We start from the raw sequence: 24,828 nt of genomic DNA, 5'->3' as shown, positions 1-24,828 counted from the left end.
TTTATTGTGAGATGTCTCTGATTTATCTACTGTAATATAAGAAGCCCACTCCTCTTTTAAGAGTATTTTCCCCTCAGTGTGAAGATATAAAGCAGGACAAGGCAAACTCTGCCCTCCAGGTGTTTTGGGACTACAATTCCCATCATCCCTGACCACTGGTCCTGTTAGCTAGGGATGATGGGAGTTGTAGTCCCAAAACATCTGGAGGGCCAAATTTGCCTATGCCTGATGTAAAAAATAGATTTCAGGTCTGCATAAGGAGAACCCTTAACAAACTACATTTCCAGTTACAGATAGGTAGCCGTGTTGGTCTGCCATAGTCAAAATAAAAAAATTCCTTCCAGTAGCACCTTAAAGACCAACTAAGTTAGTTCTTGGTATGAGCTTTCGTGTGCATGCACACTTCTTCAGATACAGAGATATTCTTCAGATATTCTTCAGAGTGTATCTGAAGAAGTGTGCATGCACACGAAAGCTCATACCAAGAACTAACTTAGTTGGTCTTTAAGGTGCTACTGGAAGGATTTTTTTTATTTTGTTTAAAGTGGTATGAGACTGTTTAATATCTATTGTGTGGATGGGACCATTATCACAGTTCAATGACACATTCCAGCAAGGCAAAAACACCCAAGGAGGCTGCTCAGGGGCATGCCCTGGGGAAAGTGTCAAGTGACCTAGAGGGCCAGCATTTGGCTTGTGGGATTGATGTTGTTATAGTCCAAAACATCTACAGAGAACCAGTTATATATACATTTAATTCAGGCATAGGCAAACTCGGCCCTCCAGATGTATTGGGACGACAACTCCCATCATCCCTAGCTAACAACACCAGTGGTCGGGGATGATGGGACTTGTAGTCCCAAAACATCTGGAGGGCCAAGTTTGCCTATGCTTGATTTAATTTATATACCGCCATTCACCTGTAGATCTAAGGGCAGTTCAATGGTGGAAGGCTGGTATAGCCAATGGCGAGAAAAACTAAAATTCTAAGTTGTTTTTATTGCATGTATATCTCCTCCAAGGAGCTCAAGTTTATCCTGACAACAACCCTTTGAGGTAGGTTAGGCTGAGAGACTGCGACTGGCCCAAGGTCACCCTAGTGAGTTTTGTGGCTGATTTGAACCCTGGGCACCTAGTCCAACACATAGTCCACCGTGCCAAACAGATGAAGTGCCAATATTGGGGTAGGGGAAGACAGCTGTCGAAGCCTGCAAACGGAGAGAATTTCTTTTCTAGATGGCTGCATCTGATCCTTTGAATTTGACTGCCGAGCAGACATGCATCCCCTCATCATCCTCTCTGTCTATATACCCTGCTCTGCCTTGAGAAAATAGCATGTTAAAATTGTCTCCTTAGAACTCCCACGCTCACTGCCTTAAACTGCCTTTTGTGTGCCGGCGTGAAATGATTTGACCTACTCTTGGAAGCCATTGATTATCTGTCAGGGCCCGGATCTTCTCAACGGGAGCTTTTGCATGAAACATTTCTATTACTAACTGGGAACATGAGGGAGTGGGGCTCGTGGCTCCGTCCAGATAGAGGGCAAATCACAAGTCTGAAACTCAAGACGCATACATCAGATCATGAATGTTCTGAGGCTGAGGGGGACTGCTGGGCACCCAGTGCAGAATGATCAAGGGGATGGGCAGCTCTCTCCTGAGGAAAGGTTGTCACATTTGGGGCTGCTTTTTTAAAAAAAAATGCCATTCACAATAAAGCGTGTTCACATCAAAAGAGAGCACGTGTTGCGGTTGGGGCCGAACAAAACCCCATGTTAGTGACCAGGCCATAGATGGCTAGAGGCCTGGGAGCAGACTGGAGGATGTTGTTACTGGGGCAATTTGGATGTTGCCAATTTAGGGGTGGGATCAATGGCTTTATAAGCAGGGTCCACAGCTTTCTCTTTCTCTTTTGCTGTGGACACCGGATCTCATGGAGCACTTGGACTGTCTGGAGGACAGTGATGCAAACTTCTCATTGTCTGGTTACATTTCTTTATTTCCCCCTTCTTTTAATCCTCTTTAGTCCCTTAAATAATTTAATTCCCCTTTTTCCTGTTCAATTTCCCACCCCACCCCTTACCCTGCCCTGTGGGAAGATTCTCCCTGTATCTGTGGCTTGCCTTTCTTTCGCAAAAAGGTTTCCCCCATTTCTCCTGTTGTAAATTGTGGGGCTAGTCAGGGCTGTTCCCAGCTTAGCTGGAATCACTTTCGTTTATAGCACCCCCGAAGGTTGGCTTTATTTGAGTGTGTGCAGCGCTGTTGGCCAAATTTTAATCTAGCCTTGGGCGGGAGCACAATTTTGAGTTCCTTTAATATTGCTATGAGACTAAGATTCTCAAGAGCAGAGGCATGGAGGCCTATTCGGCCTGCGCATAACTTCCAAGCCTAAGTCTGCTACAGGTAGCAGTTAATTGTTAAGTCTCTGACCTCTCTATAAGAATGTACCTGCTTGCAGGCTCAGTTGCTGCTAATGTATATCTGAGGCAGACAGAGGGCGGCAGAGGCTTTCAGTGCCTACAATGACTATGAGCACTCTGTATATGCTCTTGAACTATGCTGTTTCTGAACAAGTTTATTTTCTTTAAGTTTGTTTTGCCCTGATAGTGGCGACTGCCATTTTAGAGGCGAGCCATTGTGGTTTAGTGGCTAAAGTGTAGGACTAGGACCTGGGAGACAGGGTTCATATCCCCCTCTTAGCCATTGTTATAACAAAACAAAACAAACTGCTCCTTTTGGGCTATTCTGTTGCTGGGTAGTTCGGCCCATTTGTGATAAAAGAACTTTGGGTTTCTTGAAGGGGTGCTTCCCTCAAAAAGGGCAAGCAGGGGTACCTGGACAAGCTGTGGGCTGCCTCAACTCTGCTATTTCACTGGAAACATTTATGCCTGGCCTAGCAGGTGATCCTAGGGCTTTGCCCTAGAATTCGATGGCCTGGAAGCGTTTCCGGCCTGAATAGTGTCCCCATGTGGTCCACGAAGCATTGGTTTCACCAGTTCCTTACATTGTTTAGTTTTTGCAGACTATGACTGGGCTTTTGCAAATGCCTCAAGAGCTTGCCTCTCCTGCAGGGGATGACTTGTGGACGCCCCAGGTGTCTTCTTCCAGAAGGAAGCATCTTCGAAGGCTGCAATCCAGGAGGAGGGCAAAGAGGAGCAGGGATCATGATTCAGACATCACCTTGGACCTCTACAGGGGTCAGGGTGAGGCTGTCCTGGGTCTTTAGGGATCATCCTGGATAGCTCAGCTGGTCAGCGCATAGTGCCGGTAACGCCTAGGTTGCAGGATTGGTCCCTATATGGGACAGCTGCATGCTCCCCCACTGCTCTACCTGGACACTTAGGTCCAGTGTCGAGGGCCTTTTGGTGGTTCCCTCACTGTGAGGGATGTAACAGGCGCCAAGTTAGCAATATGCAAGCGGGAGAAAGCACCTTTGTGTGCCCGCACTGCAGTTTGCTCTCTGCGTTGCAGGGCACAGCGCTGCACGGGCTGCATTTGCATTGCATTGCGTGAGAGATTTGCATTTGCATTGCACAGATGTTGTGTGCATTGCACAGAGGGTGTGAGTGCATTGCACAGAGTGTGTGTGCATTGCACGGAGAGTGTAGTGGCATTGCACAGAGGGTGTAGTGGCATTGCACAGAGTGTGTGGGGTTTTTTTTTTTTTTTTTGTTTTGCATTGCACAGAGAGTGCATTGCACGGAGTGTGTAGTTGCATTGAACAGAGGGTGTGTGCAGTGCACGGAGTGTGTAGTTGCATTGCACGGAATGTGTAGTTGCATTGCATGGAGGGTAGTTGCATTGCACGGAGTGCGTTTTTGCATTGCACGGAGTGTGTAGTTGCATTGAACGGAGTGTGTAGTTGCATTGCTTGAAGTGTGTAGTTGCATTGAACGGAGTGTGTAGTTGCATTGCATGGAGGGTAGTTGCATTGCACGGGGTGCGTTTTTGCATTGCACGGAGTGTGTAGTTGCATTGAACGGAGTGTGTAGTTGCATTGCATGAAGTGTGTAGTTGCATTGCATGGAGTGTGTAGTTGCATTGCACAGAGTGGGTAGTTGCATTGCATGGAGGGTAGTTGCATTGCATGGAGTGCGTTTTTGCATTGCACGGAGTGCGTTTTTGCATTGCACGGAGTGTGTAGTTGCATTGAACGGAGTGTGTAGCTGCATCGCACAGAGTATAGTTGCATTGCATGGATTGTGTGAGCACTGCACGGAGTGTGTTTTTGCATTGCGCAGTGTGTGTCTGAAAAGGAAGCTGGCTCGGCGGCAGTTTGTCGGGACCTTTTTAGCGGTTCTGGCCAGCGTCGGCCCTGTAAATTTACGTTTTATGATGGCAGCACAAGATGCCCCCTGCCCAAGCGGGGCTGGAAGCTGGCAAGCAATACCTCAATACTTTTTGCCCATATTCCCATTTTATTTAGGGATCCAGTTGGATATCGTTGCTAAAACATACCACTTGCCTATGGAGAAGCTGTCTGCCTTGAAGGAAGTTATTTTGTAATACTTCCTCTGTAGCAAGTGATGCTTCATCAGATCCGATCTTGCTGGGTCACTTAATTAATCTTGCATGCAGAGTGGTTGCCCCAGGCCGCCCCTTCCCTTCCCACTAGGCCAGGCTGCCTGCGGCCTGAGGTCCCCTTACTTTTCTCATGCAATGGTTGCAATTCCTAAATGTTGAGGTCCCCTTACCTTGCTCATGCAATGGGATCTCATGCAATGGTTGCAATTCCTATATGTATGCAATAGTAGTTGGCCATGGCAGGATACTTGCACAGGGATCTTTCAGGTTCATGCTGATGCTGCTGGATCTTTGCCCTTTGGTTTTAATTTCAGGGGCTGCTGGTGTGCAAAGCCATGGCCTCAAGCCCGGTATGGTGAGGCAATCATGTGACCTAACTTTTGAGTTTTCCCCATTGTAGCAGCAGTTCACATGTGGCCCGAGGAGTTCAGTGACCATCGGATCTGCTTTTGGTCTGATAACCAGGTAGTGGTGAGCGTCTTGGCAAAACAGTCCTCATGCTCCAGCAGAGTCTCCGCCCCTCCGCTCACGTGTTGGAGCTGCGCAGCTTAAGGTTTAATATTGTGCTTCTGCTCTCCTGATTACGGGATCCTCTAATGATGTCTCTGACACTGTATCCCATTTTCAGATGGAGCGCTTCAGATCCTGGGCTCCAGACACTCAGCTACTGCCAGACTTTTCCAGACCACCTGTGGCATTTTGACAACAATTAGTAATTTCAGAGAGCAGCAGCTTCCATTTCCCCTTCTGCTTCTAGCTCTTATGGGAAGGCCTGGATGGATTTCTTAGCCTTAAGCTGGCAGTCCGCGGCCATTCAGAGGAACTGGCCCCCATCCTCTGAGCAGATCCTGCAGTATTTGGTCCACCTGCCGCAGATTGGGCGTGCTGTTATAACTATCAGAATTCAGTCCGCTGCAATGTCTGTTATACTGAAGCTTTATTTTTCAGAGACCCTTGCATAAAGTTTGTAATGCGCAGGGCCTTGGAAGGTTGGAATAGGCTCCAACCTCATAGGACAGTGGGCAGGAAGTCGGTCAATTTTACCTATGCAGGATCTGCAACAAGTTAAAACTTGTCTGCTGGTAAAAGATCAAGGCGAGACTCCTTTCAGTAGTCCATTGCATTTTCGCACTGAGGGTTGGGGAAATGGTTGTTGGAGCCAGCACAGGGCTGAGAGTCTGGAGGCTTATTGCTTCAGGACTTATCCTTATCTGCTTTGGAGCTTGTCATTAGAGTTGGGAACTCTAAAACAGACTTAGTGGGCAGGAGTGCCACAATCAGGCTTCCCATTACAGATGAGGAGGGCCCTTGCCCAGTTATGGATAACAGAATATTTGGCTTTTTATTCCCTGGGGGCTGGCCCGCTCCTAGTGCATGAAAATGGGTTCCCGTTAGCCAGGCATCAATGTGCTTACGTCGTGCACCAGTTATTACGGCCTGCGGCTTGCTTACCGCTGAACACGCCTCATTCCTTACGATTAGGTGCTGCTGCAAAGGCTGCACACTGGGGGCCTGTCAGTAGACAGGATTGTGAATACGGGTCATTGGAAGTTTGACGCTGACAAGGGTCACAATGGAAGTGTCACAATGATGTCTGTGCTGATGCTTGTCTGTTATTTCCTTTTCTCATAGGAGCAGCGGTGCACATTTGGGCCACAGCACTGTACACTGGGCTGGCAAGTGCGCTGACAAGTCTGGACTGGGGCGCCATCTCAGTCTTCCTGCCCATGTGAACATATACTGGATGTCCAGATGGGGAATGCTTTGGGAGGAGGTCCTTCCTTTGGTGCGGTCGAGTGTGACCTGTGCAGGTCCTCCCGCAATGCTGGTGGTACAGCTGGGCGAGAATGTTTGCTGTCTTCCTCCAGCATAAGTTTGCATTCCTGCTTGCAAGAGGGCTTGGATTGAGTTGATGGCAGCTCTCCCTGGACTCAAAATAATTTAAGGCATTGGTTCAAGGTGGTCTGGAGGGGGGGTTGGAGCACCTGTCCCCTCCAATGCGCAAAGATGTTCCATTAAGGGAATCCAAGGATTCGCCATGCTTTTGTTGACCCCTTTCTGAGGGGTAGGGCCATGCAAGAGTCCCTGGGAGCATTTGGGGGTGAGCTTGAGTCTGATCCTGGTTCATTGCTCCCCCATGCTGTTTACTGGAACTGACGATATGGTGGGGCCCAGTCGTCAGTGCTGCCCTGCTGAGGTCAGGTGCAGCTAGTCGGGAACCAATGCCTAGACAAACTACCACCGAGCAGGCCAGAAAGCATGTTAATATGGCGGTGGAAAATAAAATAAAATAAAATAAATAAAATAAATAAAATAAAATAAAATAACATATAAAATAAAATAACAAATAAAATAAAATAGGTCCTTGCTTTAGGTGGTTCTGTGATACTGCACCCTGCTATTTTCTTCAAGTCTGTTCCCCTCTTTGGGGCAGATGGGGGGTGCATCTTTCCCCTATGGGGAACGACACCTGGCGGGATGCGATTGCCTTGGGATTCATTGCTCCCCCACAATGTTGCTGGTACTGACGATATGGTGGGGCCCAGTCGTCAGTGCTGCCCTGCTGAGGTCAGGTGCAGCTAGTCAGGAACCAGTGCCTAGACAAACTACCACCAAAGAGGCCGGGAAGCATGTTAATAAGGAAGTGTAAAATAAAATAAAATAAAAATAAAATAAAATAAAATAAAATAAAATAAAATAAAAATAATAAAGTAAAATAGGCTTTGCTTCAGGTGGTTCCGTGATTTTGCACCCTGTGCTTACCTTCAAGGCTGCTGCCAGCTTTAGGGTGAATATTTCCCCTATAGGGAACGACACCTGGTTGGCTATGGTTGCTTTTGGGATTGAAGGAAGGGTTGCATTTGTGAGTGGTTTGGCGGTGAGCTAAGGCTCTGTGGCGGTTAGGCATTGGTTAAATTGGTTGGTGGAGGGGTATGGATTGGCTGTGCCTGCCCCTCCAATGCTGCTGCAGACGGGTATTCCGTTAAAGGAATTCTGAAGCTTACCATCCCCTTCGTCCAAACCCTTGGAGCAGGGTGCGGGCCGCGTAAGCTTCAAGGAACAAGCGCGGAGTAGCTGAGGGCCTGTGACGCAGCTCCAGCTGACTCTGTCCCTTGTTTCCTCCGGGACTGACTAGGGAGTCAGTGCTGTCCCCCATGGCGGGAGGGGACAGATAGTCATAACCAATGCCTAAGCAACCACTCTCAATTTGTATTTAAATAAAGTTGTGGCCAAAATTATGCCAAAAACCTTAAACAAAAATTATGTGTGATGTGTGAGTTATTGGGAAGGGGGTTTTGGTGGACCTCAACACGCAAAGCGTGTTCACATCAAAAGAGAGCACGTGTTGCGGTTGGGGCCGAACAAAACCCCATGTTAGTGACCAGGCCATAGATGGCTAGAGGCCTGGGAGCAGACTGGAGGATGTTGTTACTGGGGCAATTTGGATGTTGCCAATTTAGGGGTGGGATCAATGGCTTTATAAGCAGGGTCCACAGCTTTCTCTTTCTCTTTTGCTGTGGACACCGGATCTCCCGCCCGCCCTCCCTTGCTTGGGCTTGCGCCTTGACCTTGCTCTGCCTGTCATGGGGTCGTTCGCCTTGGTGCGGGGGCCCAGTAGGAATTTTTCCAATTGGCTGATTAGTGCGTGCCTTTTGGGTTTTGCCTACTGCTTAGCAAATCGTCACAACTTGTAAGGTTGGCGGTTAGGCATTGGTTAAATTGGTTGGTGGAGGGGTATGGATTGGCTGTGCCTGCCCCTCCAATGCTGCTGCAGACGGGTATTCCGTTAAAGGAATTCTGAAGCTTACCATCCCCTTCGTCCAAACCCTTGGAGCAGGGTGCGGGCCGCGTAAGCTTCAAGGAACAAGCGCGGAGTAGCTGAGGGCCTGTGACGCAGCTCCAGCTGACTCTGTCCCTTGTTTCCTCCGGGACTGACTAGGGAGTCAGTGCTGTCCCCCATGGCGGGAGGGGACAGATAGTCATAACCAATGCCTAAGCAACCACTCTCAATTTGTATTTAAATAAAGTTGTGGCCAAAATTATGCCAAAAACCTTAAACAAAAATTATGTGTGATGTGTGAGTTATTGGGAAGGGGGTTTTGGTGGACCTCAACACGCAAAGCAGTGAAATGAAAGATAAGATATCAGAAAAAAGAAGAAAAGAACAAAGAAAGAATAAAGAAGTAAAAGAAAAAGATCATATGTGAAAAATTTTAAAAGTAGATAAATACTCACAGTACATAGCCGTTTCCCATCTATATTTATTTGTATTGTATAATTGTATAATTTCATCTTGTCCTTATCTACCTTAAATAAATTGGGGGGGGGGTTGGGGGGGAGACTTCCACCATTTACCTCACGCGTTTTTAATAATCCGTTCATCAGAACCTCTGTTCTTCTTATTTTCCCTTTGGATTTCCTTAATGTCTCACTTTGTATTTTTTATATTACGCACAAGATTATTCTAAACACAACCAGATTTTTGTAGTCGAGCCCTGGTTTTGTAAATAATCATTTAAAAACTCCCATTGCTTCATAACCATAGTTTTGGATTTTCTCCTTAGTATATCCGTCAATTTTGCTAATTCCAGGTACTCGCAAAGTTTCCCCAACCATTCCCCCTTTTTTTTAAGAAGCCACAATAACAACAAAAAGACTTCTTAAATTAGAGGAAAGGTGAATAAGAGGGGACATGACAGACGTGTATAAAATTATGCACAGGGCTTTTCTCCCTTTTATAATGCTGGAACTCATGGAAATCCAAGGAAACTGAATGTTGGAAGATTCAGGACAAAATAAAGTACAGTTCCGTTCCGGAACCCTGTTTGAGTTTTGAAACGTTCGAAAACCAAAAACTCAATAGCTGACAGCTGGGCTTCAGGATCCTGCACTCAGCAGAAGCCACATGGCATGTTCGACTTCCAAGGCTTGTTCAAAAACCAAAGCATTTACTACCGGGTTTACGGCGTTCAAAAACCCAAATGTTCGTCAACAGAGACGTTAAAAAATTGGGTCCTCCCTTTGGGGTGAGACCTGGAAAACTGACACCCTGTGTTGTGGGTGGGTACAATTGGTCAGCCACAATACCCGATTAGCAGGTCCCTCGAAGCTGGGTGCAATCTGCCAATGGGACGCAGTCCAAACAGTTTGAGGGACCTATTTATGCCCATGCACGTGACCCAGAGCTTCCTCTTTCGGCGCGTGCATTTGGAACACCCACCTACCTCTCCCTACTTTTAGGGGGTTTTGCGCTTGACCTTGCTATGCCGTCATGTGTCGTCTGTCGTTGGGACAGGTGCACAGCAGGAATTTTCCCCACTTGGCTGATTGGCTGTTGCCATTTGGGTTTCGCCTGCCATGTAGCAAATCGTCACAACTTGTAAGGTTGTGGATAGGCTCTGGTTCAGTTGATAGGGATGGGAGAACGCTCTCACCATCCCTATGTGAAGGGTATTCTGTTAAAGGAATCCAAGGACTCGATGGTTTGGTCAACCCCTGTGAAGGTGTTGTGCCCATGCCTGAGTCCAGGGGGATATTTGGGTGACGGAGTTAGCCCATTCCCGGCTTTCCGCTTATCCAGGTGTTCACCCTTGGCTGACCTATGCTGGTGCCCTGGGTCAGCGCTATCTGCAAGGGTGCAGGGAGCTAGTCAAACCAGAGCCTATGCAACCAGTCACTTTCTGTAATCAATAAAGTTGTGGCCTAAATTCTGCCAAAAACCAAAACCAAAATTTGAGTCATGTGTGAATTTATTTAGGGAGAGGTTTCTGGGTCTGAACACGCAAACCGAGGTACTGCTGTACTTCAGAGAGTTCAGTAGCAATGACTACCAACTTGGATGGCTCTACAAAAGGATTAGGCAAATTCATGGGGCATAAGCCTGTCAATGGCTATTAGTCATTATGGCTATGTTGTTATTTCATTATCAGAGGCAAAATGTCTCTGAATGCCAACTGCTGGGAATCCCAGGTAGGCAGAGAGCTGTTAGCATCAGGTCCTCTTGCCGTGATGTAGAACCTGTGGCCCTCCAGATGTTATTAGACTCAACTCGAACCTACCCAGACCCTGAGATCATCTTCTGAGGCTCTCCTTTATGTGCCTTCCCCTCGAGAGGTCCAGAGGGTGGCAACACAAGAACAGGGCCTTCTCTGCGGTGGCTCCCCATCTGTGGAATGCTCTCCCCAGGGAAGTTCACCTGGCAGCTTCATTATATACCTTTAGGTGCCAGGCAGAAATGCTCCTTTTCAACCAGGCCTTTGGTTGACCTGATTGACATCCTTTACCCTTTTAAAAATGTGGCTCTTTTTTGGGGGGGGTGGCATGTTACTGGGTTATTGTTCTTATTTTGATTTTATATATTGTGATCTTTTCTGTGAACCGCCCTGAGACCTCCGGGTATAGAGCGGTATATAAAATCCATAAATGAATAAAGTAAACTCCCATCAGTTCCAGCTTAGGTTTAGGGACTAAGAGAGATGTAGTCCAACACCATCTGGAGGGCCACAGTTCCCCGTCCCTGGTTTAAGGTCAGTGATGGAACAGCCAGGAAAATGAAATGGTTCTACACACTGCTGTAGAGAAGAGGAATGGAAGAGGCCTTACTTTGCCTGTTATGTGGCCTATTAGCAGTCTCCAAAGCAAGTGAAATAAAAAAATTCAAGGTCATATATACACACACAGAGAGAGAGAGAGAGAGAGAGAGAGAGAGAGAGAGAGAGAGGTACCTCGGGTTAAGTACTTAATTCGTTCTGGAAGTCTGTTCTTAACCTGAAAATGTTCTTAACCTGAAGCACCACTTTAGCCAATGGGGCCTCCCGCTGTCGCTGCACCGCCGGAGCACGATTTCTGTTCTCATCCTGAAGCAAAGTTCTTCACCCAAGGTAATATTTCTGGGTTAGCGGAGTCTGTAACCTGAAGCGTATGTAACCCGAGGTACCACTGTATATATGATAAATGTTCATAACTGCATATATAAACCACATGTCTGAAACCCCACAGAAAAAGTCCTGAAACCATTTTGTCCCTCCCAAATTGACCTCAAATATTTCTCTGCAAGGTTGAAGGAAAATGGAAAAGCCTCCCCATTGTCTTTGCATTCACAAATCCAGTCTTAAGGGTATATCTGTATATGAATAGGGTGAGCCTGTGACCTGGCTCAGGAACTAAGTATTTGGTCAGGCCATAGCTGTCAACCTTCCCTTTTTTGCAGGAAATTCCCTTATTCCAGCGCCGTTTCCCGCTGCTTCCCTTTGCTACCCCGGATTGTTAGATATACCGTAGACTGTCCCCGGGACAGGTGAGGCTGCTGATCCCTTACTTTCAAATCTGAAAGTTGAAAGCTATGGGCAAGGCTCCCCAGGGTATCCAGTCAAGTGACCATTAACAGGTAATTTGCCAGACAGGAGATAAATAATGCACTCAGATTTCTGTTGTAGACCGCCTTTTCTGTGATGTAGACATGATGTTTGTGGGGGGTGGTCTTGGGTTACACCCCTTCTGTGATGTATGTATGATGTATGGAGGGGTGGTCTTGAGCTCCAGGGCGGGGAATTTATTGTGAAGTGGCCTGTGAGAATATAAATCGAGAGGGATTTTGTAGAGAAGGGTGTCGTAAGTTCATAGCAATGGTCATAAGTTCATAGAAACCACTCATGCTGGATTCTCTTATATTGGCCGTCCTGTCTCCTATCCTGCACAGAAAAAAATAAGGGCATTTTCATTTTTATGTGGGGGAGGGGGAGTGACTAGAAAAATTAATTATAGGTAATGAAGGTTTTCTTAAAACAAAAAAAAACCACGTAAAAAAGCAATTTTACTGTAACAACAGAAATTACATTTCAGACCCAGAAGCCTACTGAGAAACAGATTAGATTCCCATTTCATAGTTTAAGGTCTAAAAAAAATTCCCGTCCCCTTCCTTGTCTCCCATGACAACTTTCCACCTCTGCTCTTTGTCCTTATTGCGCCTTTCTTTTAACTTCAGAAGCATGTTCAAAGCAGTTTTATTTTTCAGAATGGGATTTCAGCCAAGAGATCCCAAGGAACCCGGACAGTTCACCAAGTCGCATTATTTGTTTTCTGTTTCTGCTCCTCTTCCATCGCAGCATTTACACTGGAAACATAACTCCTCGCTTTATGGAGGTAATTGGGCGGTGTGGAGAAATGTGGCCTTGTTCTAAAAGCTTATAGGTCATCATCAGGTGCTTCAAGCTGGTATTGTGGAGGGGGAGAGGAAAAAGGTTTACACACAGCTATATAGGGTTAAGTAGTCTCTCTATATGCACCAGTAGAGTATTGGGCTTGTTAAAAGTTAATAGCATTTATAAAAACCAAGAGAAAGGGGGAAAGACATGTGTGTTACGACCTCGGCAGGAAAAGCAGACAGGTGCAAGATCCCAAACGCTTTTTAGTGCAACATCATTTTCTCAGCAGAGCATGGGCAAAATTATTACGGACACCAAATTTAAACAGTTGCACCTTCTTGGTGAAAGCAATTTCCTACGTTCAGTATATTTATTGGACATATATACATATGGACTTGTGGAAGGAAGGGAGAAAGAGAATCCTTTCCACAGGTTTGAAATTTTGGGTTCTATCCTGTGCTATTCCTACCCAGAGTAGACCTGTTGGAATTAATGAACCTAAGTTGCTCATGTCCATTACTTTCAATTGGTCTACTTTGATTAAGACAAGCATTTGATAAAGCTCCCGAATTCCTTTTTGTTTTGGCACCACTGCCAACATCTATTTTGGCATTAAGTGGTCTGTAAATATATAGAAATATAATCTGGATTAGTAGTTCAGAGGAACCTGGGCATTTAAGAATAAGAATCTATACACAACTAAGTTTAACAGATGTAGAGTTTTATGTTCTAGTTCATGGGTAGGCAAACTAAGACCTGGGGGCCTTCTCAATCCGGACCGTGGACGGTCTGGGATTCAGCGTGTTTTTACATGAGTAGAATGTGTCCTTTTATTTAAAATGCATCTCTGGGTTATTTGTGGGGCCTGCCTGGTGTTTTTACATCATAGCTGTCAACCTTTCATTGTTTTGCGGGAAATCCCCTTATTCCAGCGCCGTTTCCCGCCGCTTCCTGCTGCTATCCCGGATTGTTAGATATCCCGTAGACAGGTGAGGCTGCTGATCCCTTATTTTTGAGGCTGCTGATCCCTTATTTTCAAATCTGAAAGTTGACAGCTATGTTTTACATGAGTAGAATGTGTGCTTTTATTTAAAAAGCATCTCTGGGTTATTTGTGGGGCATAGGAATTTGTTCATTTTCCCCCCAAAATATAGTCTGGCGAGATCTGCCTACGCCGCCGCCTGCGCCACATCAAGATCGCGCATCCCCTTCTCCCCTGGGTTCCCCTGCAAACAGAAGCAGCTGCCAACCGCCCCCTCCAGGCTTCTGCATCCGGGCCCAGCAGCTGCAGCAGTGAGCAAGCGGCCTCATCTCCTCCTCATTGTCATCCGTGCGACTGCATCCCCCGCATTGCCCTCTGCGGCCATGAGCGGCTGGAACAGCTGCATTGACAACCTGATGGCGGATCAAACACAGTGGGGTTTTTGGGGGGACAACGACGCAGGGGTATGCATACCCCTAAACATTTTGTGAATCTAAGTTTGGCCTCATTGAGGGGCAGTATTTCGGTATGAGTAGGAAAATGAGAGTACAGTGGTGCCTCGCAAGACGAAAAGAATCCGTTCTGTGATTCTCTTCGTCTAGCGGTTTTTTCGTCTTGCGAAGCAAGCCCATTGACGCATTAGCGGATTAGCGCTATTAACAGTATTAGTGGCTTTTAGCGGCTTATCTGCTGATCGGATCAGCTGATAAGCGGCTTAGCGGCTTAGAAAAAGGGGGGGAGGAGAAAAAAACAGCAGGAACTCGCAAGACGTTGTCGTCTTGCGAAGCAAGCCCATAGGAGATGTGTTTTGCGAAGCACCTCCAAAACGGAAAACTCTTTCGTCTAGCGAGTTTTCCGTCTTGCGAGGCATTCGTCTTGCGGGGCACCACTGTACAGTCGTACCTCATGTTATGTTTGCTTCATGTTAGATTCATTCAGGTTACATCCCGCCGCAACCCGGAAGTACCGGAAAGGGTTACTTCCGGGTTTCGCCGCTCGCGCATGCGCAGAAGCGCAAAATGATGTCACGCGCATGTGCAGAAGCGGTGAATCGCAACCCGCGCGTGCTGAGACGCACCTCTGCGGGTTGCACTCTTTTCATGCTGCAAGCGGGCCTCCGGAATGGATCCCGTTCGCAATCAGAGGTACTACTGTACCCCTAAACATTTTTTTAAGAAAAAAAGCACTGATCAAACTTATGTGGTCTCAGTTCAGAGTGCATATGTACATGTAGAACACATTGATTTCATCTGATCCTAGTGGTGAGGACCAAGAAACCAACAGTTACCCTTGACCCCCATTCCACAAGGCTGCATACCACAAGCATTCTCCCCCATTTTATATTTTTAGGCACCAGGCAAAAACATTCCTCTCCAACCAGGCCTTTGGCTGATTACAGCCTTTTAAATATGTATGTGGAGGGGGGGGAGTTATTGTTTTGTTGTTCTGGTTTAATTATTTACTTGTGTTTTATTTTGTATTTTATTCTGTAAATGGCCTTGTGGTCTTTTGATGAAGGGTGGTATATAAATTTAATTAATTAATAAGAATAAGAGGTCAGAGTCTATTTGGGCTTTTGACAGCATTTTGTTTCGTTACTCAGCCTACTGAGATTTAAGTGTAAGTGTTTATGTTAATTAGCCGGATACGTTTGTGTTTGTTGTTTACTTACCTTCTTTTTTTAAAAAAATTGTATTATTAAAGATTTTCTTGGTTTACAAAAGTATGTGCAATGTCTCTCTCTTTTCTTCAAGTGACACTTTTAACAAATCAGTTTCATTTGCTGAGATATTGGGAAGAAAAGGGGGGAAAGAGGTGGAGGGGGAAAGGTGAGTGTTTCCTTACCTTCTGAGCCATTTTAATCTGTGTAAGTATTGGAGTTTTTCTCTCTTGTAGAGTTTTCTTTTAGGAAAGTCTGTGTGTGATTTTATGAAAGAAAAGAATAAGAATAAGAATAATACATCTTAATATTTTTTAAAAAAACTAGGCAGTATACAACATAAAACAGCAAACAACATCCTTAAAACAATATAACATAAACCCACCAAAACAGAAATATAAAAGCATTTAAAAAGAATTTTTTTTAGGCAATTCATACAGATAAAGACAGGGCCTGATCTTATTGGTCAAGAAAAGACTGGGCAAACAGAGATTTATTTAAAAGGATGGGCATCCCATAGCACAGAAGCAACAGCAGAATATACCCTTTTGGGGGTCACTGCCATCGGACGTTCTGTAGGGTACAGACCTATGAACAGAATTTCCCTAGATGTTCTAAATGATCTTACAGGAACCAACACTACCTCAAAGGTTTGTTGTTAGGCTTAAAACTCTGAGAAAGAAGGGGATGTAAATATAGCAACATATGTGTGTTATTCTGTATGTGTTTTATTCCCAGAGATAGTCCCAGGAGCTGAGTACCAAGGACAAATCCTGAACAGTGAACTGATTTGCATGCAGCACTAAGTCAAACTCTGGGACTAACTCTGGAAATAAAACACATACAGAATAACACACATATGTTCTGTTAAAATATATAAGAACCTACCAAGGAATTAAACAAAACCTGTCTGTTTAGGCTAGCTTTGCTATTATGGACTTTAGGCGAAGTAACTCATTGATGGTAGTGGTGCTGGTATCATTTTAGAAAACATGATATATTTACATGAAATTGAAAATGCAAACCTGGATGCTTAATCAAATGTTTGAAAACGTGTTTCTTAATTTGCGAGCTACAAAAGCCCTTTGTGTTCCAGCACGCTAAACTCTTCAAAGCTAGATGGGATATCATCTGAACTCTGATGGGTTTGAAACATTCCCTGCCATCATTTAAGTGTAAACACAATTAAAAGCTTGCTACTTTAGCCAAATACCCCAAACAAATACCTAAGACAATACTGATCACTTTCTCTTAAATGTGTGTTAGCAGCTCCCAGCGCCTACACCCTGAAAAAGGAAAAGCAATTTCAAGAGATAATTCCCAAGTTAAGCTTAACATGTTATTCAATAGCTTTCCCTAAGAACTTGATTCTATCTGTATAGATCCTTGTAAAGTCCTTTTGTTGCTCTTGTGTACATCAGTGCTAATCTTGTTTTCAAGTTTACAACATTCAGGCATACTGAAGAGACTTAAAGCTGACAGAGAGACAACTCTCTTCCTCTGCAGCCTTGGGCCAGATTTAACTGCAGTGCTATATAAACAAGAGCTAAATTCTGCCATCCTGGCTTTGTGTTACCTTGCTTGCCCCTAAGACACAACTGGGGAAACTTGGAGTTCTCTGGCTCAATTTCAGCAATTGAAACACTTGCGAAACCCTTCATTCAATTGATCTACAAAGTTGGCTGCTTTCATTCGCACAAGATCAAATCCAAAACACTAAGGAAGCAGATTTTGAAGATCTCAACTTGAAACGTTTTAGGAAAATGCCCAGGGAGGCTTTAGAAGCTATTACAGGAGCAGCTGTAGCTGTAGCTTTGCTCAGGAGCTTCCTAATGCTAAATACAGTCATACCTCGGGTTGAAGTAGCTTCGAGATAAGTATTTTCGGGTTCTGCATTGCGTGGTGAGTTCCCGCCCCCCACCAGGATAAATAAAGACACAAGACACCATAATTTAAGGTTAAATGGGCGAATTAGGCCACAACTTTATTGAATTCAGGAATGAGAGGCATTGGCTTAGGCATTGGTCCTAACGACTATCCGGCTCCAGCCCATTTGCTGGAGACACGGGGAAGGGTTAACACTATATCGGGGGAGTCTCCTGCCGAGGCACGTCACTAGGAGCTCCCCCGGGTCACCACTCGGGGGCGTGCCTTTGGCCCACACCTCCATAGGGTTCGGACAGGGCCACACCCTCCGGAGTCCTTTATCGGACCACCCTTCGTTCACTGGGGGGAGGTGATGGCGTTCCTCCCCCACACACATCCTCTTAACCCCTTCTTACCAATGCCTAATTGCCAATGCCGAGGAGTTGCTACGAGGTAGGCGAAAAGCCAAATGGCTGTAAATTGCCAATTGGGAAAAATTCCTACCATGCCCCTTGCGGCGAAAGACTGAAGTCCATAGCAAAGTCAGAAACCTACCTAAAGCCTACCTAAAGGGAGGGAGGGTGGGAAAACGTGGGGGCTAGCCGGCGAAAAGAGGACGAGCCCCTCTGCGCCGGCCTTAAATAGGGCAGGCCACGCGCCCCCCCAGCCAGTCGATTGGCTGGCTGGGGGGGGAGACGCGGCCGGGATTCCCCTGCTTTCGCAGGGGCTGAAACCAGCCCCCGCTCAGGTGGGGGTGGGCGTGAAGCCCGCAACCCCACCTCCTGGGTAGGCCGGAAGTGGCTCTGTGGCGACGTAATGGAGCATGTTACTTCCAGGTTTCGCTGCTAGTGCATGCGCAGATGGTCAAAATGACGTCACACGCATGCGCAGAAGCGGCGAATCGTGACCGGTGCACGCGCAGATGCGGGTTGCATTCGGTTCTGGATGCGAACGGGGCTCCGGAATGGATCCCGTTCGCATCCAGAGGTACCACTGTAGCAGGAACTGGAGAACATAAACAGATCGGACGGCAGCTAACCCATTTCTTAATATAAAGATCTGATCCAGTGCTCAAATGAGACCAAAGCATGAACCCTTTGTGGTCTTCTAAAAACAGTAGCTATGGTAAAGGTATAAAAAGGTTAAGGACCCCTGGACGGTTAAGTCCGGTCAAAGGCAACTAACTATGGGGTTGAGAAGCTCATCTCACTTTCAGGCCGAGGGAGCCGGCGTTTGTCCACAGACAGCTTTCCGGGTCATGTGACTAAACCGCTCCTGGCACAATGGGACACCGTCATGGAAATCAAGGTGCACAGAAACACCATTTACCTTCCCGCCACAGCGGTACCTATTTATCTACTTGTGCTGGTATGCTTTTGAATGCTAGGTTGGCAGGAGATGGGACAATGGGAGCTCACCCCATCATGGGGATTCGAACCGCCAGCCTTCTGATTGGCAAGCCCAAGAGGCTCAGTGGTTTAGACCACAGTGCCACCCGCATCCGGGACTGGGCTGTGGCCTGGAGAATCACACCACAAAAAGTAGTTGATGTTGCAAAATCAAGTGTGAACAGGAAGGTGCAGGAGATACAAGGTGGGGACTTAGTCAGTAAAGGCAGTGGGGAACCATGGAAACCAGTCCAGCGTAAATGCTGCAAAACGGAGTTGCGTAGAAGAGATGCTGAGATTGTTCAAGGAGGAACACAGACCCTCCAAATGTCCCTATTTTCCAAATACAGGAAAATAGGGAGCCGGCGTACAGCTTCCGAGTCATGTGGCCAGCATGACTAAGTCGCTTCTGGCGAACCAGAGCAGCGCATGGAAACGCCGTTTGCCTTCCCGTCGGAGCGGGACCTATTTATCTACTTGCACTTTGACGTGCTTTTGAACTGCTAGGTTGGCAGGAGCAGGGACCGAGTAACGGGAGCTCACCCCGTCGTGGGGATTCAAACCACCGACCTTCTGATCACCAAGTCCTAGGCTCTGTGGTTTAACCCATAGTGCCACCCACGTCCCTCACTTTTCCTTAGGACATCCCTATTTTCTTTGGATAAATGTTGGAGGATCTGGAGTTGTCCGACCCCTGAGCCATCTGAAGCCCTTTTTTTAAAGTTTTGTTACATTTTTATATAGTTGGAAGTCTCCCAGAGTGGCTGGGGCAACCCAGTCAGATGGGGGAGGGGTGTAAATAGTAAAATTATTATTATGGAATGGGACTTCCCTATTTGCATCAGAGAAATGTGGGAGAATATGGGAACGGAGATAAATTGCTGGGCATTCATTAAGAGACACCTTCTTTAAACAAAACAAATAAGTGACCTTTGTGCTGAAGGACATTACAGTGACACAGCAGGGTGGGAAGAAGACAAGGTATTTGTGTGGTTCTGATGATGAATGGTGCAAGGAAAACGCATTCAAAAATTGGCTACACAAAGTCAACACAGTTATAGCAGAATGTCCTTCACACTACAAAACATTTTGGTTTAGACAAGCCGATCCATTTATATAGAATGTTGGCATCTGTTGTAATCAACATTTCTATTTTTTAAATGTTTTAAATTGACCTATTTAACTGTTTTTATCAATCCTTTTATTTTTCAGTTAAATATGAGGGAAGAAAAGCAGCAGGAAGCTATTCAGAAAGCATAAAATTTAAGGAGTTAGAAGAACGAGGACACTTGTCCTAAAATAAATAAATTGGTGACAATAGTGGAGCAAGTTTACCTCAGTATTTCACACCTTTCAAATATGCAAGCCAAAGCTATGGAAACAAAATGCTTCCAGGAATATTGCTTCATTCTGATATTGCAATAAATAAATTCCTGTGGGTGAACAAAAGCAGCCAGCATAATCACAAATATGTTGGCACCCAAATAACTAGAAAACTCACTTAAGGACTTGGATGGTGTAGGTTTGCTGTTTTTTTCTTCACTTGGATCTGATGCCTTCAACAAGGGAGACAGGAAATTCTTCAGTAAATACCTCACCACAAAACAGGACAAAAGCTGACACAACTCTGCATGAAAATCTGCACATCCTGTTAGATGCAAATTTAGAAAGAATGGCTATAATTTAAATAGACATCAAATACTTTTTACTATAGTGGGGAAGCCTGTGATCAGATGACCTGTTTGCCTGATCAATCAGCTATCTGCTATGGAGTTGTTCTTGGGCAACTTCAGCACTCCTGCTTTTCCTTCTCAGGGCTCTTTATATAACAGCTGTTGGACCAGACAGCCCTTCAACTTTTCAGAGGGCCCTTCAAGTGGAGGACTTTCCTCTGTAAAATAGCACACATAAGGTCATTCTCTGTACTTTTGTAAAAAAGTAGGGCATAATCGATGATGACAGAGTAGCAGAAGTAGTGGCAGTGATAGCAGTAGAAACTCTTCCTAACTGAGAGTCCCTACATGCATACAGCTGTGCTGGTTTTGACCTATGAAGCCTTAAATGGCTCAGGACCACAATACTTCAAGGACCGCCTCTTTCCATATGAACCTACCTGGACCCTGAGATCATCTTCTGAGGCCCTCCTTCATGTGCCTCCTCCTCAAGAGGTCCGGAGGGTGGCAACAATAGAATAGGGCCTTCTATGCAGTGGCTCCCCATCTGTGGGAAGTTCGCCTGGACCCTTCATTATACACCTTTAGGCGCCAGGCAAAAACATTCCTTTTTAACCAGGCCTTTGGTTGATCTGATTTACATCCTTTGCCCTTATAAAATGGGGGGGGGGTATTGGGTCGTTGTTTTTATTTTGATTATGTATTTTGGGGCTTTATCTTTTGATTTTATTCTGTGAACCGCCCTGAGACCTCCAGGTATGTTGTTGTTTAGTCGTTTAGTCGTGTCCAACTCTTCGTGACCTCATGGACCAGAGCACACCAGGCACTCCTGTCTTCCACTGCCTCCTGCAGTTTGGTCAGACTCATGTTTGTAGCTTCGAGAACACTGTCCAACCATCTCGTCCTCTGTCGTCCCCTTCTCCATGTGCCCTCCATCTTTCCCAACATCAGGGTCTTTTCCAGGGAGTCTTCTCTTCTCATGAGGTGGCCAAAGTATTGGAGCCTCAGCTTCACGATCTGTCCTTCCAGTGAGCACTCAGGGCTGATTTCCTTCAGAATGGATAGGTTTGTTCTTCTTGCAGTTCATGGGACTCTCAAGAGTCTCCTCCAGCACCATAATTCAAAAGCATCAATTCTTTGGCGATCAGCCTTCTTTATGGTCCAGGTATAGGGTGGTATATAAATTCAATAAAAGAAGAGGAGGAGGAAGAGGAAGGGCTTTCAGACTTTGATTTCTTTATTTGCTGTTTGCATTTTTTCTTTTTTTCTTTTTTATAAATATTTATTAAAGTTTTCACAGTATTACATAATGAAAAAGAAAAAAGAAAAAATAGGAAATAAGAAACAGTTAAAAATAATTCCATCTTTACATCACTTATCTTTCATTTACTTGTTTCCCGGACCTCCTCATACCTCCCTTTTTTGTATTCCAATTCAATATATTAGTTCAGCAATTCCTTTCCCTCCTTATTATCCTGATCTTTAATCTTAATATATTATAACATTAAATTTTTACATATTAAAAATCCAATTTTTCCATATTCTTTTAAACCATTACAGCTAGAAACCACTTAACTTCAATCCAACATCATTCTAACATTCCTTAATTTTGCAATATTTCTGTAAATAATCTTTAAATTTCCTCCAATCTTCTTCCACCGACTCTTCTCCCTGGTCTCGGATTCTGCCAGTCATTTCCGCCAATTCCATGTAGTCCATCATTTTCATCTGCCATTCTTCCAGAGTGGGTAAGTCTTGTGTCTTCCAATACTTTGCAATAAGTATTCTTGCTGCTGTTGTGGCATACATAAAGAAAGTTCTGTCCTTCTTTAACACCGATTGGCCGACTATGCCCAGGAGAAATGCCTCTGGTTTCTTCAAGAAGGTATATTTAAATACCTTTTTCAATTCATTATATATCTTCTCCCAGAAAGCCTTAATCCTTGGACACGTCTACCAAAGGTGAAAGAATGTACCTTCCGTTTCTTTACATTTCCAACATTTATTATTGGGCAAATGGTAGATTTTTGCAAGCTTGACTGGGGTTATGTACCACCTGTATATCATTTTCATAATATTCTCTCTTAAGGCATTACATGCTGTAAATTTCATACCTGTGGTCCACAACTGTTCCCAGTCAGCAAACATAATGTTATGTCCAAGCTGTTTGCATTTTTTCTCCAAGGAGTTCAAGGTGACATACATGGTGTGTTCCTCTCCTCATTTAATCCCCACAACCACCTTGTGAGGTAAGTTCGGCTGAGAGGCACTGACAGGCCCAAGGTCACACAGTGAGCTTCACGGCCAAGTGAACCCTCATGTCCCAGGTTCCTAGTCCAACACTCTAACCCAGGGGTCAGCAAGGTTTACCAGCCATGGGCTGGATCACGCCCACAGAAATTGTCCGTGGGCCGGGCTGGTGCAGCGCAATGCGAGAAATTGCGTCTGCAAATGTCCGCGGTGCTGGAAATTGCTTCTGTGCATGCCCAGACGCCGAAAATCACACCTGCGTAGAAGCAATTTTCGGCATCTGGACATACGCAGACACAATTTCCAGTATCTGTGCATGCACAGACGCAATTTCCGGCGCTGCTCGGCGAGTCCCTGCGCCGCACTGGTTTAGCGCAGCACGGGGGGGACTTGCTGAGCGTCCAGCTCAGTTGGGGGCTGGCTCGTTGGCTGGTAAAATGGTCTTCGTGGGCCGCATCCGGCCCATAGGCCGCACATTGCCGACCCCTGCTCTAACCACTACACTGCACTGGCTGTCTACTCACATAGAGGTAGAGGCAGCTGCAGCAGACATGTCTGAACAGTTCTCATAGTTGTGAATAATGATTCCTTCCTTCCTTTTTGTGTTTTTAAAACAAGTTTGTACCACCCTCCATCCAAAAAGAGAGACCTCACATTTAAATATTGGCAAGGAAGACACAAGTCTAGGTCTTGCCAGTCTACAAGGTCGGTGGCTCGAATCCCCATGACAGGGTGAGCTCCCGTTGCTTGGTCCCTGCTCCTGCCAACCTAGCAGTTCAAAAGCACAAAGTGCAAGTAGATAAATAGGTACCACTCCGGTGGGAAGGTAAACGGCATTTCCGTGCGCTGCTCTGGTTCGCCAGAGTCATGCTGGCCACATGACCCGGAAGCTGTACGCCAGCTCCCTTGGCCAGTAAAGTGAGATGAGCACCGCAACCCCAGAGTTGGCCACGACTGGACCTAATGGTCAGGGCTCCTTTTACCTTTACCTAAGGAAGACAGACTTCAGCAAGTTAAGAAAAATGTCTGGGTTGAACTAAACAGGTTTTGCTTAGTGTCTAAGATGTGGGTAAAAGCCTCAGCGCCTAGGGCTTGCCGATCGAAAGGTCGGCGGTTCGAATCCCCGCGGCGGGGTGCGCTCCCGCTGCTCGGTCCCAGCGCCTGCCAACCTAGCAGTTCGAAAGCACCCCCGGGTGCAAGTAGATAAATAGGTACCGCTTACCAGTGGGAAGGTAAACGGCATTCCGTGTGCTGCGCTGGCTCGCCAGATGCAGCTTTGTCACGCTGGCCACGTGACCCGGAAGTGTCTCCGGACAGCGCTGGCCCCCGGCCTATAGATGTGAGATGGGCGCACAAACCCCAGAGTCTGTCAAGACTGGCCCGTTCGGGCAGGGGTACCTTTACCTTTACCTTTAAGGAAGACAGACTTCAGCAAGTTAAGAAAAATGTCTGGGTTGAACTAAACAGGTTTTGCTTAGTGTCTAAGATGTGGGTGTCAGGCAAGCCTCCTTGGAACGGCTGTCCATATTCAGAGCAACACACCCAGAAAGGCTCTTCTTCTTGTTGCCCCCCCCCTTCACATCTAGCCAGGGTGGCAATTACAGAAAGGGCACGTGGGAGATGGATGCCATTCCTTCAGGTACCATAAGTTTCCTTTGAGTAATAATTGCAGGCAGTTGTGATAATCTGACCATTGCAACACCAGTGGGTTCCAGGGTTAATCGGCCATGCATGCAGCTTGGCTCGTTTTGCTCTGACAATCCTATTATGCTAAAGCGTGTTCTCACTAAAGGAGAGCACGTGTTGCGGATGGGTCAGACAAAGCACCCTGTAGTAATTAGGTGGATTGGTTTAAGGGGCCTACTTTTGGCTGGAGTTGGTGTTGCTGGGGTAAATTTGATGTAGCAATTTTGGAGGAGGGGTCAGAGGATATTTAAGGAAGGTCCACAGCAGGGTACTTTCTCTTTCGCTGTGGACATCGGATCTAGCTGGACACAGTGAAGGACTGGTTGTATCAAACAATTACTCTTCTTCTCTATCTCCCCTTTTCCTCTTTTTCCTTTTCTTTTTCTTAAATTAATCTGTTCCCCTCCCCTTTAATTAATTCAATTTGCCTTCGCCTTCCTCCCCGGGCCTAGTGCCCTGTGGGCCACTGGGGACTGGGGGGTGGGGACGGACCCTGGCTGCTTTCAGCCCGGTTTGCGGCTGAGGCAGGACGGTTCGTGGCCTTATTCCCGAGCCTGGGGCCCTGTAGGGTTGGCTGGCTGGGCAATCACCCCCCTTTTTAAGTTTAATTAATTTGATTCCCCCACGCGCGCGTTGGCGGCTGGGGACCGGGGCGC

The 24,828-nt window shown here is 46.1% G+C and overlaps 1 long non-coding RNA gene across 1 annotated transcript; it reads left to right on the top strand.

The window, feature by feature from the left end:
- The first annotated feature begins 11,888 nt into the window (after window positions 1-11,888).
- Window positions 11,889-14,180, top strand: LOC309542781. Its single transcript, XR_014224427.1, has 3 exons — window positions 11,889-11,910; window positions 12,538-12,665; window positions 13,822-14,180. It is a non-coding gene; the product is annotated as an uncharacterized lncRNA (long non-coding RNA).
- Window positions 14,181-24,828: the final 10,648 nt, after the last annotated feature.

Source organism: Podarcis vaucheri (assembly GCF_965113315.1).
Source record: "Podarcis vaucheri genome assembly, chromosome: 11".
Classification (NCBI taxonomy): Eukaryota; Metazoa; Chordata; class Lepidosauria; order Squamata; family Lacertidae; genus Podarcis; species Podarcis vaucheri.
The sequence above is the reverse complement of the archived record's forward strand: the minus strand, read 5'-3'. Positions and strand labels throughout refer to the sequence as shown.